Raw genomic sequence first — 13,180 nt, 5'->3', positions numbered from 1 at the left:
CCCGCACGTGCAAAGCCCTGGGTTCGGTACCAGGAAGGACCAACACAAAAACAAAGAGCTGGGCGTATCCTCGGGACTCAGGCCAGAGAGGGGTCCTTCCCTCTTGCTGGGTCCTGGACCCCTCTAAGGATCCACTGGAAGTTCTGGGCCCTCGCTGGAAATCTGCACGCTCTCATGAGACCCCAGTGCAAATCCAGAAGGCCCGGGCCTCCCAGTCCTGGGTAATAGGAAGCCCAAGGAAGGAGCACTGAGCTCTTGGGAAGCACGCATCAGATTGGGAGAGAAACAGGCCGGTCAGCGGAGGGTGGCAAGTTTCGGAGTGTGCGCTTCAGGTTTGCTCTATGCAAAAGAGGATTCTCCTCCAAATAAGCTTTGAAAACACTGCTCAATCTCTTCATCTGTAAAATGGGGCCAATGCCACCGGCTTCTATTGAAGTTGTCGTGGAAACGCAAATGAGTTCAGGTGAACTGAAACCCACCCACCCCCCCAGCCTTTTGGGCCCTGCCTCCTGCAGGGCAGACCAGGGAGAGAAGCAGAGACGCTCTCCTGCACACCTGGGTGGTGAGTGGGGTCCCCAGGGGCTCCCAGCTCCTCCCCCAGCCAGCGGGGAGAGAGGGGAGGGTGGGCAGCCCTGAGAGGGAGGCTCGGAGGTCGAGAGCGGGCGCTGGCTCCTGAAGGAACGGCGGTTTGCTCTCCACGGCCCTGAGCCTCTAGCGGGAGCTCACTCTGCCCCAGCAGGGGCCCAACTGGCCCTTAGAGCTTCTCTGGCTGATTGCAGATCAAGGCTCCTGTGCAGAAGGTGGAGAGAGAGGCCCGGCCAGGGGCAGCAGCTGGGCAGGCCCCCAGGCAGCCGGCCTCCGTGGGCTGGTGCACCAGGGCCTCCAGGGATGGAGACATAAATGGAGAAGGGGCAGCTTTGTTGAGCACCTACTATGTGCCAGGCACCGGGCGAGGGACTTCACATTCTTTGTCATTTAATCCTGTGGCAGAGACGAGTCCAGGATTTCCACATTTCCATCTGTTTCCTTTTTCTGGAGCCCGGCTCCCGTGCAGCAGGGGGGACGGTGGCATGTGTGTGAGCCCTGGCCTCAGAGGGGGCAGGCAGGAGTGAGAGCACGGCTTCTGGGTCCACGCCCTTCTCTCAAGGTTGCCGTGGTAACGCGGGAGGCCACCTCTCCAGGGCCACTGACAGGAGCCCTCGTGACAGTAGCCTGATGTGGTTGTGCTCAGCGTTTGCTGGTGGCAGAAGCCAGTGTCCCTGGCCTGCCCCAGGGGAAGCTCGTGGATGGAGGGGGGTGCCCCCAGTGCAGGCGGGAACACAGGAGTTCCAAGAGGCTCGAAGTCACGCAGCTGGAGGGCTCGGTCCCTGAGCCACCCCATAGGGTCCCCACCGTCGGCCTCACTGAACCTGCCGGTGCCCGGCCTTCAGAAAGCCGCAGTTGGTGGGGGATGGCAGAGCGGGTCATGCCGGAACAGGACAGGGGGCGGGGCGGGGCGGGGTGCCCTGGAAACCCAGAGGCAAGAGCCCATGGACCCACCTTCTGGGACTGCAGGAGCCACCAAGCGCCCCAGGGAGGGAAGGATGCTGAGAGCGGAGTCTTGAGGGGTTCAGCAGGTGCCCAACGAAACTTGAATCAGAGTCCATGGCCGCAGGGGCCCTGAGGCTGGAGACCCTAATTCATAGGTGTACATGCAGGGGTGGGTCTGAGCCCTTGAAAAGGGCTGGAAACTTGAAGTGGTCAGAGTTAATTTCCAATTGGGGAGAATGACATGGGGACAAGGCGATTGTAGGACTTGAAGCAAGAAAGATGCAGATTAGAAGTAAGGAAGGACTTCCCCTTGATGGGACCCTTCCAAATAATGCAAGGTCTATCATCTCAGCTGCTGCTGCGAGGCACTGGGAGGAAACTGGAGAAACAACACTCGCTCCAGTGTGGGGAGGGGACACTCCCTGCCCATGACCCCAGGCATGCTGGCCATGACTTCGTCCTCACTCCGGGAGCCCGAATCTTCTCTATGCTCTGGGTTCTGAGTTCCAGTTTCCCAGGTTCCGTGATTTAAGGAGGGCGTCCCGGCCCTGGGCTCCAGGCTGGGGCCGAGAGGGGCTGCCCAGTTGTCAGCTGGTCTCGTGCCACATCTGCCTGGGGGCGATCCTGCCGCTGACGTCGCTCCTCTCCGAGGTGGAGGTTCGCGTTCCGGAATGCCAGGCTCGGGGCCAAGGTGAAGCCCGGGGCTCTGGGGCAGCCTGGGTCCCCGGGTCTCCCGGCAGCTGGCTTTCCCGGGCAGCAGGGCCTCTCGGCGCAGAGGGAACCTCAGAGGGCCCAAGGTCCCACCGACTGGGACTGCAGGAGCCACCAAGCGCCCCAGGGAGGAGCCCCCTCCCCCTGGGTGAAAGGGGGGCGGCTGCCCGAGGTCAAGGCCTCACCTGCTCCCCGTGCTGGGGCCTGGACGGTCCCCTCGGCCACCGCCCATCCTACAGCCAGCTCCCCACCTCGGCGCCGTCTCACCAAGGAGAAGCCAAGGCCCAGCAGGGAAGGGACCCTGTCCCCAAGTCCAGCCGGGAGGTGGTGGGGCTGAGGCCACTCTGTCTCACTCTGGAGCTCTGGGCTGGGCACAGAACCCGCCGCCCCCCAGTAGGGACGCGGACACCTCAGAACCCGGAACGTCCTGTGCAGCCTTGTAGGGCCAACGAGGGGCCTGCACCCGTGGATGTCCCCGGAGTCCCACGGGTTCCTGTCTTACCCGAGGGACGTGAGGAAGGGCGGCCAGGCCGGGCAGGGCCTGCTCCTCCTTGGTACCCCATGAACGTCTGTCCATAAACAAACGAGCGGAAGACCCTTAAAAGGCCTCGTCAGCAGGGGTCAGCGCACGCAGCGACCCCCGACCTCCACTCCCTGGGCTCCTGGAAAACTCTGGGCGGGTGTTATCAGGCCACCAGAGAGGGTGGAAGGTCATGGGGACACAGGGGACATGGGGGGAGGGGCGTGGCTCACAGAGATGCCTGAGGGCAGGCTCCCTCCGGGCAGCATGGCCTGGCCAAGCCCTGTGCAAGGGCCCTGGGGCAGGAAGGGGTGGCCACACTGGGAGGGCGGTGGGCGGCAGTGGCTGGACCGGAGCCTGCGTCACCGGGCGCAGTGGGCCGAGGTCTGAGCTCAGCCGTCCACGCTTTTAATCGCCCTTCTCAGGGCCAGAGGGACCAGCCACGGCGTGCGCCAGACCCCAGAGAAGGCTGAGAGGAGAACTGAAGGGGGGGAAGCCGACCCGAGGGCCAGGAAGGACTGGAGGACTCCGAGCGTCCAGTCCCGCGGCCCGTCACTCTCTTCCGTCAGGACACACAGGTGGAGCCCTGACATCGTCACGAAAGAGTCGTGTGTTTGGGGCCAGGGTCCCCTTTCTCTGGACCCTGGTTTTCCCATCTGTAAAACGGGTGGGCTGCAGTCGGTCCCTGTGCCGCGGGTCACCCCAGGGCGTCCTGCAGAGGACGACGGGCAGCCCCCAGAGTCTGTGGGCTGGTGGCCTCGGGACAGGCAGGTCTGCAGTCACAGCCCCTGCCTGGGCTCCCCGGGCCCTGGGCTCTGCCCTCTGAGATGCCCTCCTGGTCCTCGGCCACCTGGCACGTCTGGGCCCCAGCAGTGACGCCTCGTGCTGCCCACCAACTGCCGATGAGTCCAACGAGGAAAACCAACACCGTGCGCTTCGACCTCGCTGGTGCCCGGCGCTGGGTCAGCGTCCCATCTGACTGTGGCCCAGGGACCCTGAGCGTAGGTCTGTGATGACTAAGGTGGCACCACTCTGCCGCGCTCAGAGAAGGCGCGGGACGTGGAGCAGAAACCCCAGGGGCACTGCCCCCCTGCAGCGCAGTCCTGACCCAGCTCCGCCCTGACCCGCCTCCGTCCAGCCACCGCCCCTCCCCCACGCAGCAGAGTTAGAGGCCGGCTGGGAGCTGGCCTCGGTGGCCCCCGGGCAGCCTCCAGAACCAGTTTTTCTGGCTCTGGACCTGAGCCCGAAGCAGTGGCTGTGCCAAGTCTGGACACAGAGGACACGGAAACTGCTCTTTCAGAACCTCCGTCACACAGGCTTCTCTGGCTCCTGTGGGCTGGGGAGGGGGAAAGGGGACCCTCAGGCTGGGGCTGACGTCTGTGACCAGCTGCACAGAAGCCTGTGTGGACCAGGGAACTGCAGGTGGACCCAGAGCTCAGCGTGGGAGTCCTGGGCCCCAGCTCTCCTCACCTGCTATGGTCAGGCTCTTCCTGTCCTGGCCTCAGTTTCCCCACCTGGAAGATGGGGGCCCTGGGCGATGGATCCCCACCAGGTCCCACACAGAGAGCCGCAGGCAGCAGGCCTGGGTGTCCACTGGCCGTGCACGCGGCCACGGGCAGAGGCGTGGTGCGGGCGGGGAGGAGAGCGGAGGCTTCTGGGGCAAAGAGCGGAGCCCGGGAAAGACTCCAGGAGGACCCTCGGGAGGCCAGGCCGTGTCCCCGTGTCCCGGTGAGCTCCGCACCCTCTCTCTGGGCAACTGGGTCTTCGTCTGTCAAAGAGCATCCTGAGGCTGAGAGACCCCCAGTGTCCCCACGGCCCTGGGCCCGCCATGCCCCTCTTCCCAGGGCCAGGTCAGGCCCCGGGGCACAGCGCTGAGGACCATGACACTGGCCCTGCTGGCTCTGCAGGTGGAGGGCGGGCGGAGCCAAGGACAGCTGGCCACCCCAGACAGCGGGGACACAGCCTTGCTCCCACCCAGGGAGACCCATGTGGGCCTGTGACCTCCAGCACCACAGGAGCGTCCGGGTCATTCCCAGGCGCTGTGTCCCGGTGCCCCGGGTCAGCAGTCCCGGGAGGTGGAGCAGGGCGTTGAGGAAGGGCACCGCGGCCTGACTGGGCCCTGGCCGAGGCCCAGCCTCTGGCCCCTTGTGTGGCACTGTCCAGGGAGGAGCAGCTTTGGGGCGTGTGGGCCTGAGGGGCCCGGCCAGGGCCAGGCCTCCTGCACTTCTCCCGCGTTCCTCTCTCACCCCTTTGTCCTGGGCCCACTTTCTTCCCCATGAAACAGATTCAACATGGTGACCCCGACTCCTGAGCCTGTGGCCGTGATGGAGGGAGGCTTCCCCGGCAGCTGCCACCTTGGGCTCCCAGGGAAGTCCTCCTGCCGTCCCAGGCCCCAGGTCCCTGCGGGGAAACAGGCTGCGCCCCCCACACCCAGGAATCGCTGAGGCTACACACAGCCGTGACCTTGGTGACCTCGTCCGCGCCCCCTCTGGAGCCTCGCCAGAGCCCCAGCCGAGAGGCTCAGGGGAGCTGCGCTCCGCACACGGCGCTCCTGGGGCGCCTCCCGCCGCTCTGGAGCAGATGGCAGCTACTGAGAGCAGACTGCAGGGAGGACTTCCAGCTCCGGGCCGGTTGGGAGCACTTGCAGGGGAGGACAGAGGCGCAGTCTTTGCTCTGGGGACACGTCGTGGCAGAGAGTTAGAGACGTGGATTCAGGAAGCGTGGAGTGGGCCAGGGGTGCGGGGGGCAGAGTGGGCTCCGGCCCCGCCTTCGGGGACTCCCAGGGCGAGACAGGCTCCCTGGGTGTTGTCCCCGAGGGAAGGTGCCTGGAGGTGGGTCTCGTGGGCTCTGATGGGTGGAGAAGGGAGGCGGTGGCCCAGGGTTCAGCCCTCGGGCCAGACAGCCTGGGTTCCATCCTGGTTCTGCTACTTGGCGGTCTGTGCCAGTGAGCGCCGCGGCTTGGTTGTTGAGCTGCAAGCCCTTCAGCCCTTGGACGGAGCTCTTCTGCAGACAGGCCAAGCTCATGGGCATCTCACCCCAGGAGAGGGCAGGGGGAGGGAGCCCTGGGCCCTGACCCGCCCTCGGGGAGCCCGGCCTGTGTCGCGGGGCTGCTGCGCAGGGAAGCCCCGCAGGGTAGCCCTGGGCGGGGGCCAGGAGGCTGGCCATCTCTGTGCCCGATGGGTCCAGTCATTCCAGGTGGGCTCCCTGGAGGAAGGGTCAAGGTAGGTCCCTTCCTAAGCTAAGGAGCTGGGAAGAGGCCTGCTGTGGCTGGTGGCTGGCAACCTCCCTGTAGCTGGAGGAGCGAGGCCCTCGGTCCAAAGAGGGTGCCCTGAACTGGGAAGGGCACCTGCGTCCACTGCCGCGGGTGACGACCGTCTGGCCATCTTACGGGCTTGCTGAGGGCACTCACCAGGGATGCCTGGGCCCTTACGCATGAGCCCTGATCGCCCAGCCCAGGGGAGCTCGGTGGGCACCAGCCATTTCTGTGAGTGGGACCGAGGTCTGTGCAGTCCAGCCTGGAGGGCAGCAGAGCCGTGGCTGGGCGGTGACGGGCTGCCAGAGTGGCTGGGGAGGACGCGGAAGGAGCGGCCCAGGCTGGGGCTGGAAGGCCACCAAACCTCAACTGGGTCACAGGAAGCCCCGGAGCACACAGAGGGCTGGGGTGGGGGGTGTGCTCAGGGCCGGGGTTTGGCCACAGCAGCCTCCAGAGGCTTGGTGTGCGCATCTCGGCTCTCAGCTGCACTGCTGCCTCGGGGCCCTCCTGGTGGAATCCTCTGAGCTTCAGGGACCGCGGTCCAGCCCCAGAGGACCTGGCCACCCAGGATGTGGCCTCGGGATGTGGCCCCGGGCAGTCGGGTTCTGGGCCTCACCCTTTTCTTCTTTTCCTTTAGGAAATATTCGCTTTTCCCCCACATTTTACTGGTGCGTGACAGCTGTAGCCTTCGAGGGTTTTCTGGTTACATATTCGTGTGCACGGGATGCCAGGAGCATGATTTGGGCACTGTCCCCCCCACGTCCCCGCCCTGCCTCCAACCCTGCTCTCTTCCTCTCCTGATGTCCTTTGATCCTCAGGAGACCCCCCCCACACACATCCTTCTTTTCCCTTGTCCTCCTGAACGTCCCCAGGGAGAGGAGACCTGACCCTTTACCTTCGGGGCCTGACTCACGTGGCCTAACACAAGGGTCTTTCTCGTTCCATTCCTTTTCCTGCAAATGACATGATTCCTTCCTCTTCATGGCTGGTAAACCCCCCGGTGTCTGTAGGCCACATCTCCCTGTCCGCCCACCCGCCTGGGCCACCTGGGCCGGACACCTGGGCCGGACACCTGGGCCGGACACCTGGGCTGGCCCCATCGTCGGCTGCCGTGGGCTGCACTGCGGTTACCACGGGGCCCGGTTCTCGGTGGAGTGACCACTGATCCTTCAGGGTCGACATCGAGGGGCAGGACAGCTGGTCACACTTGGTGGCTCCCCGCCCAGTCCCTTGGGGAGCCTCCCGCCGATTTCCATAGTGACTTAGTATCCCACCACAGTGTCAAGTGCCCCCCCCACCCGTCCAGCACTTACTGCCATTTGTGTTCCCGATGCCCGTGGGGCCCTCGCCCTTGGCCCTCAGCTAAGATCCCCAGGTGGACAGGGGCCGGGCAGAGCTGGCAGCCAGGGGAGATCCGCTGACCTCGGCCAGTCGCTGTGCGAGGCTGTGTCTGCAGAAGGGCCCCCCCACGCCCCCCCCAAGATCTCAGAACCCTGCAGCCTCCTCCCTGGGAGCGGAGGAGGCCCAGAGCCGCAGGCTGCACCCAGGGCCTACAAGAAACCTCCCGCGGTGCACAAAGCGGTTCTGGCGTCTGTGCCGGCTGCCTGTGACCAGGGGAAGCGCCCGGGCTTTGAAGATGATAGAGCTGCGGCCATTTCAGCCTACCGTGCAGAACCCCTGCCGGGCTTCCTGCGGGAGATGAAGAAGCAGCAGAGCAGAGAGGCCCCCAGGCTGTGCTCAGGTGCGCAGGCCTCCAGGCAGAGGCTTGAGCCCCAGGCAGCCGCATGGAGGTCCGGGGAAGCCCTCCTCACCTGCCTGGCCTCGTGGGGGACGTGGGCCACCCTGAACCTGGCTTTCTGCCCATCGCCCCAGACTCGCTCCCGACTCGGGAACGTCGGCACCGCCACCTCTGCCGTGGAGTGCTCCTCCTCTAGAACCCTGCATGGCTCCCTCCTGGGCTTCACTTGGAGTTTCACTTGCTGTCCCCTCTCCACTGAGTCCCCCGCCACCCCCAGCCCACCCCCAGGCTCCTCCAACAGCTTCTCCCCCTCAACTCCAGGTGACGTGGTCGCCTGGAGAGGCACCAGAACAGACCTCACTTCCCTGTGTAGCCGGGGGTGGCAGTGGCAGGTGAGGGCAAGGCACCTTCCAGCCGTCTCCTGGAGGGGCCACCCGCGGCCCCCTCCCGCCTGCTCGCCCTGCGCTGTGCAGGAGGCCTGCGCTGCCCTGAGGGCGTGGGGGGCCCTGCTCCAGGGGACAGAGCCACTGGCAGGAGAGCCGGGCGCCTGCCTGACGCTGGGGCCAAGCAGCCAACCAGCCTGGTGCTGAGGGAGGAGCAGTGGCTCTCCTGTGGCTCAAGCCCTGCGGTCCCCACCCGTCACCCCCAGGCAGCTCCACATTCTAGCTACTGCCTTCCAGGCGCCCAGAAGCCCCCACGCCACACCTGCCCGCACCCTGCCCCTCGCCCTGTGCCCCAGGTCCTCTCCACGACTCTACTGTCGTCCACTCCCTTCCTGGAGCGGAGCAGCCCTGTTCCTGGGACCCCTGCTCCGGCCTCAGCGCCCAGCTCAGCCCGGGGCTCCGCAAGTCCCCGCCAAACAGACCCAAGCTGGGCACCCACTGAGCAGCCCTGCTCCCTCCACACCGTGCCATCGCTGTGCACCAGGCCCCTGAACCTGATGTCCTTTGATCCTCATGAGACCCCCCTGCCACTGTCCCCGCCCTGCTGCAGAGGGGACAGAGATTGAGGGGATATTACGGTTTGGATACGAGGTGTCCCTCAAAAGCTCCTGAGCGAATGTTCAGGGTGAAGTGATGAGGTTACAAGAGCCGAGTCCTGATAAGTGGATTAATCCACTGGATGGACTAAGAATTTGAAAGGACTCCTGTGCTGGGTGGCCACTGTGGGCAGGGGGGCGCAGATGGAAGACGCGGGTCCCTGGCTCCTCGTTCTCTCCCGCGCCCCTTCCCGGCCTCCGTGATCTGGCCTGCTTCCTGGGCCGGGCCTCCTGCCTGAGGCTCTGCCTCACGGCCGTCCACAGACCAATCCTCCAAAACCGTGAACCCCAAATAAACCTGAGCTCCTTTACGTTGTTCTGGTCAGGTGTTTGGGTCACAGCAAAGCAAAGCTAACACAGGGGACTTAAGGTATCTGAGGTCCCCAAAGTGGCAAAGCAACACAGATCTGTCCCCGACACAGAAGTTCCTCTCTTCTCCCCAAAGCACTGGGAGAATGTGGCCTTCGTGGGGAACGGGCGTAACTCAGCAGCAAGAAGACAGATGGCCCTTGAAACCGGGCAGGGAAGGCCCTAGTGGCTACTTCACCAAAGAAGACTGACCAGGGGCCAGAGAGACGGACGCCGCCTCATGGGTCCTTAGGAAAGTCGGATAAAAACCACCATGAGACTCCTCTCCACGCCCGCGAGCCAGGCGACGGCAAATGCTGGCGAGAGACCTGGGAACCCCGTGGCTGGTGGCACAGACGTGGGTGCGGGCGGCTGCCAAGGGGCACAGGTTCCTTTTCAGGATGATGGAGGTGCCCTAAGGTTAGACTGCAGTGATGGCGGACAACCCTGTAAAGTTCTCTAAAAACCCTCGATCTGCACAGTTAATGGGTGGATTTTAAATACGGATCGGACTTAATAAGGTTGTGGGGACAGGTCTGTGTTTAGTCCTCGAATGTCTTCAAAGGAATCCGTCACGTGCTCGGGGAGCCGGGGTGTGCTCGGGGGCCAAGCCCGGGCCTCCCATTCCCAGCACCGTGCAAAGAAAATAAAATGTCCCTGGGTTGGGAGTCTCCGCTCTGACCAGAGGTGACAGAGCAACACCGAAAGGCCCGATCCCGGAGCCACGGCGGAGGCCGAGTTGCCACTGACCACGCGCTCGGGAAGTTTCCTAAGCTCCCCAGCCTCAGTGCCCTTGTCTGTAAAATGGGACGACAGGACCAGCCTCCCGGGAGACTCTCGGCCATCAAAGGTGGGCAGTAAGCGGTCAGCAGGCTGCTGGCAGAGGTGCCTTTCCTGGGACAAGAGCGTCCTTTCTGGGGCAGCTGCGAGGAAGCGTCGACCACGCTGAGAGACATTGGGGGGCGGGGGTAGAGTGGGATAATTAACCCAGCAACCGACTCCTGGGCACCTGTCCCGTGGCAGATCCTGCCTGGGGGACAGGGTGGGAAGGGGGACAAGTCCCAGGCCACTCCCTCGAGGAGCTCCGTGGTGGCGGTGGTGTGGGGGAGGCCTCTGCAGGCCTCCGGGCTCCTGAGGAGGACAGAGGCTGGAGCTGGGCACAGGGCTCCCCGCAGCCTGGAGGGACAGCTGCGAGCTTAGGGCAGCGCCCAGGGCCTTGCTCACTCGGAGTCTCAAAGCACCCGCAGGAGACGGAGTGGCCGGTGAGGCGGGATGTCCAGGGTGTGGACGGTCAGCACCAGCCCACCCCGGCCACTTCGCCTCTGGAGAACAGGAAGAAGGAGTGGACGGGAGTCTGTGCAGTTCGGATCTTAAACGTCCCCAGAGGCTCAGGTGTTGAAGGCTTGGTCCCCAGTTGGTGGCACTAAGGGAGGTGGTGGACACAGCAGGAGGGGCGCCTAGTTGGAGGAAGTAGGTCACCAGGGAGTGCCCTGGAAGTGGGTATTTTGTCCCTGCTCCTCGCCCTCTCTGCCCCCTCTGTCTTTCCTTCCCTGTTGTCATGAGGCCAGCTGCTCTGCTCTGCCACCCCCCATGCCTTGCCTCAATAGAGGCCCAGAGTGATGGGACCAAGTGACCATGGTCTGCAACCTCTGAAACCATGAAAGAGGAAACAGACCTTTCCTCTTTTAAGTTGCTTTTCTCCGGTATTTTGTCACAGTATCAGAAAGCTGACCAACAGAGAATCTCAGGTCCGGGGGTGAGAAGGGACCCATTTAGTTCATCTTGTCCACTGTTTCCTGTGACCTGGTCTTCAGAAGCTTCTGGTAAAGGGAGCGGCTGCTGCTGAGCGCCACCATTCTTTTGAAGGGGAAGCTGGGGACAGCAGCACTTGGTGACTCGCTCGGGGAGCTGCAGCCAAGGTTCTGCTCTGGCTGCAGGGACCGCTGTGTGCATGGAGAGATGGGCACCAGGTACTGAGCTTCCTGCCCATCTGCCCTGGGCAAGTGGCAGCATGGTCAGTGCCTCGCTCTGCGGGGTGGCCAGCCCCCCACCCCAAAATGCCCATGGGACATAGAGAGAGAAGAACGAGCGTCTCTAGCGTCTATGGCATCTACTTTGTGCCATGGATTCTGCCAGGTGCCTCAGTAGGCCCTCAGGGTGGTACGTGTTCTCAGCCCGTGTGAGCTCTGCGCACACACAGCTAGCAAAGAGCAGGGCAGGGTTCAAGGTCAGCTCCGCCCTCCACGAGGTGCTGGCTGCTTTCCCCTCTGTGCCCCGCCCAGCTGTCCCAGTCACACCCAATATCTAACCGCCAGACCTCGGAGGTACGGGTGCCACCGGTTCCTGAGGAAGTCCCACACTGACATTTTTTGGTACCAGAGACTGAACGCAGGGGCCTTTAACCACCGGTACACCCCAGCCCTTTTAATATCTCATTTAGAGACAGGGTCTTGCTAAGTCGCTAAAGGCCTCGCTCCGTGGCTGAGGCTGGTTTTGAACTTGTGACCCTCCTGAGACAGCAGGCGTGAGAACGACGCTGGGCTCACATTTCAAAAAGGAGGTATCTGGGGGCTGGGGCGGCAGCTCGGGAGCAGAGCACATGTGTGGCACGGGCGACAGGCTGGATTCCGTCCCCGGCACCGAAAACAAATAAGAATTTCAAAAAGATAGTTTTCATTATCATTCGTTATATTTTTAAATATGGAATGAAATACAAGAAAAATCGGAACGACAACACAAAATAAACACGGAATTAAACCCAATTGGCAGAGGAAAGGATAATGGCTTCTCTGAAAAGCCATATGCATTTGGGGACTGATCTTTGGGGACGGTCTGGCCCCCCGCGCTCTGTTTTTGCACAGCTGATGCCATTTTGCACACAGCATATTGTGTCCTATTTTTTTTTCTTCCCCAAATTGTCTCGTAAACGTTTCCTCTGCGGTTTCAAGTTCCTTGTAAACATTGGCAGCGCCGTCTGCGTCCCTCTGAATGACTTTATTTAACCAAGCGCACGGGCTGGAGCTGGCTTCTTTCCCTTGTCCCCCCTACCCCCCCCCAGTACAGCATTTTAACATCCCTGACAGGTGGGGGCACGTCCCTGACAGGTGAGGGCGGTGTACAGCTCCTCTGGGTTGAGGGTGACCAACGCCTCTGGTCTTGGTACAGGGGGGACGGGGAGGGCAGGAGAGAGGCAGGCCCCTGCCCAGGCTTCCTGGCTCCCCTGCTGGGTCCCCGGCCATCTGGGAGGTGGCGCTGACCAAGGCTCTCCCCCCCCACACCTCCCAGGTGTGGCCAGGAAACCGCAGGTCTGCCAGTGGGATGACTCTTGCCACGCTGCTCTGGAGGGGGCATCTGACTGCCCATCTGCGAGGCGTGGCTTCCTGTCTTCTGTCCCGGGAGGTGCAGAATCTCAAGGGAAAGGTGGGGGTCTGCTTCTTCCTTAGCACCCCTCCCTGGCTGCCTCCTTCCAGACTCTGCCATTCTGGGATCAACCTTGGGCACACTCTAATTCCGACACATGTATTTTAACCAAGCAAATAATTCCACCCCCCACCCCCCCAAGAAAAAAGACTTAGTAGCCAATAGGTTGGAGGAACCCTCCTGGTGTGTCACGGTACCCAGACTGAGAAACACGAGAATCGGGAAGGAAGGCGCCAAAGATGGCCCTTGGCAAATCCCTACTCTAAAGCACCCGCATTCAGGTCGCGGGAGAGGCGCTGGTTGGGAGTTTGTAATCTGTTAAATAAGCGCAGTAGGTGTGGCTGAGTGTGGGGAGCAGGATGTACCCCTCACACGCAGAGGACCACATTTCCCAGGCTCCTTTGTGGCCAGGTGTAGTCATGTGACTAGTTCCAGCCAATGGAATGTGAGCAGGCGGACCACACGCCAAGCCCAGGCTCAGGCACTTACAGGTACTTGTGAATCCTCCATAGCGGCCTTTGGCCTTCCACAGAGACGCTGGGAGAGCAGCAGCACAAAATGAGGACACCTGCCCCAGCCGGGCCTGAGTGCCAGCAGCAGAGCCACGGAGCCACCTGCAGC

The 13,180-nt window shown here is 63.0% G+C and overlaps 1 long non-coding RNA gene across 1 annotated transcript; it reads left to right on the top strand.

Annotated features, from left to right (window-relative positions):
- Positions 1-1,510: 1,510 nt before the first annotated feature.
- Positions 1,511-9,102, top strand: LOC144367909 (uncharacterized). Its single transcript, XR_013427528.1, has 2 exons — positions 1,511-4,183; positions 5,109-9,102. It is a non-coding gene; the product is annotated as an uncharacterized LOC144367909 (long non-coding RNA).
- The last annotated feature ends 4,078 nt before the right edge of the window (positions 9,103-13,180 follow it).

This window comes from Ictidomys tridecemlineatus, chromosome 11, assembly GCF_052094955.1.
Source record: "Ictidomys tridecemlineatus isolate mIctTri1 chromosome 11, mIctTri1.hap1, whole genome shotgun sequence".
NCBI classification, from domain to species: Eukaryota; Metazoa; Chordata; class Mammalia; order Rodentia; family Sciuridae; genus Ictidomys; species Ictidomys tridecemlineatus.
Note: the sequence above shows the minus strand (reverse complement) of the source record. Positions and strands in the feature narration are given on the sequence as shown.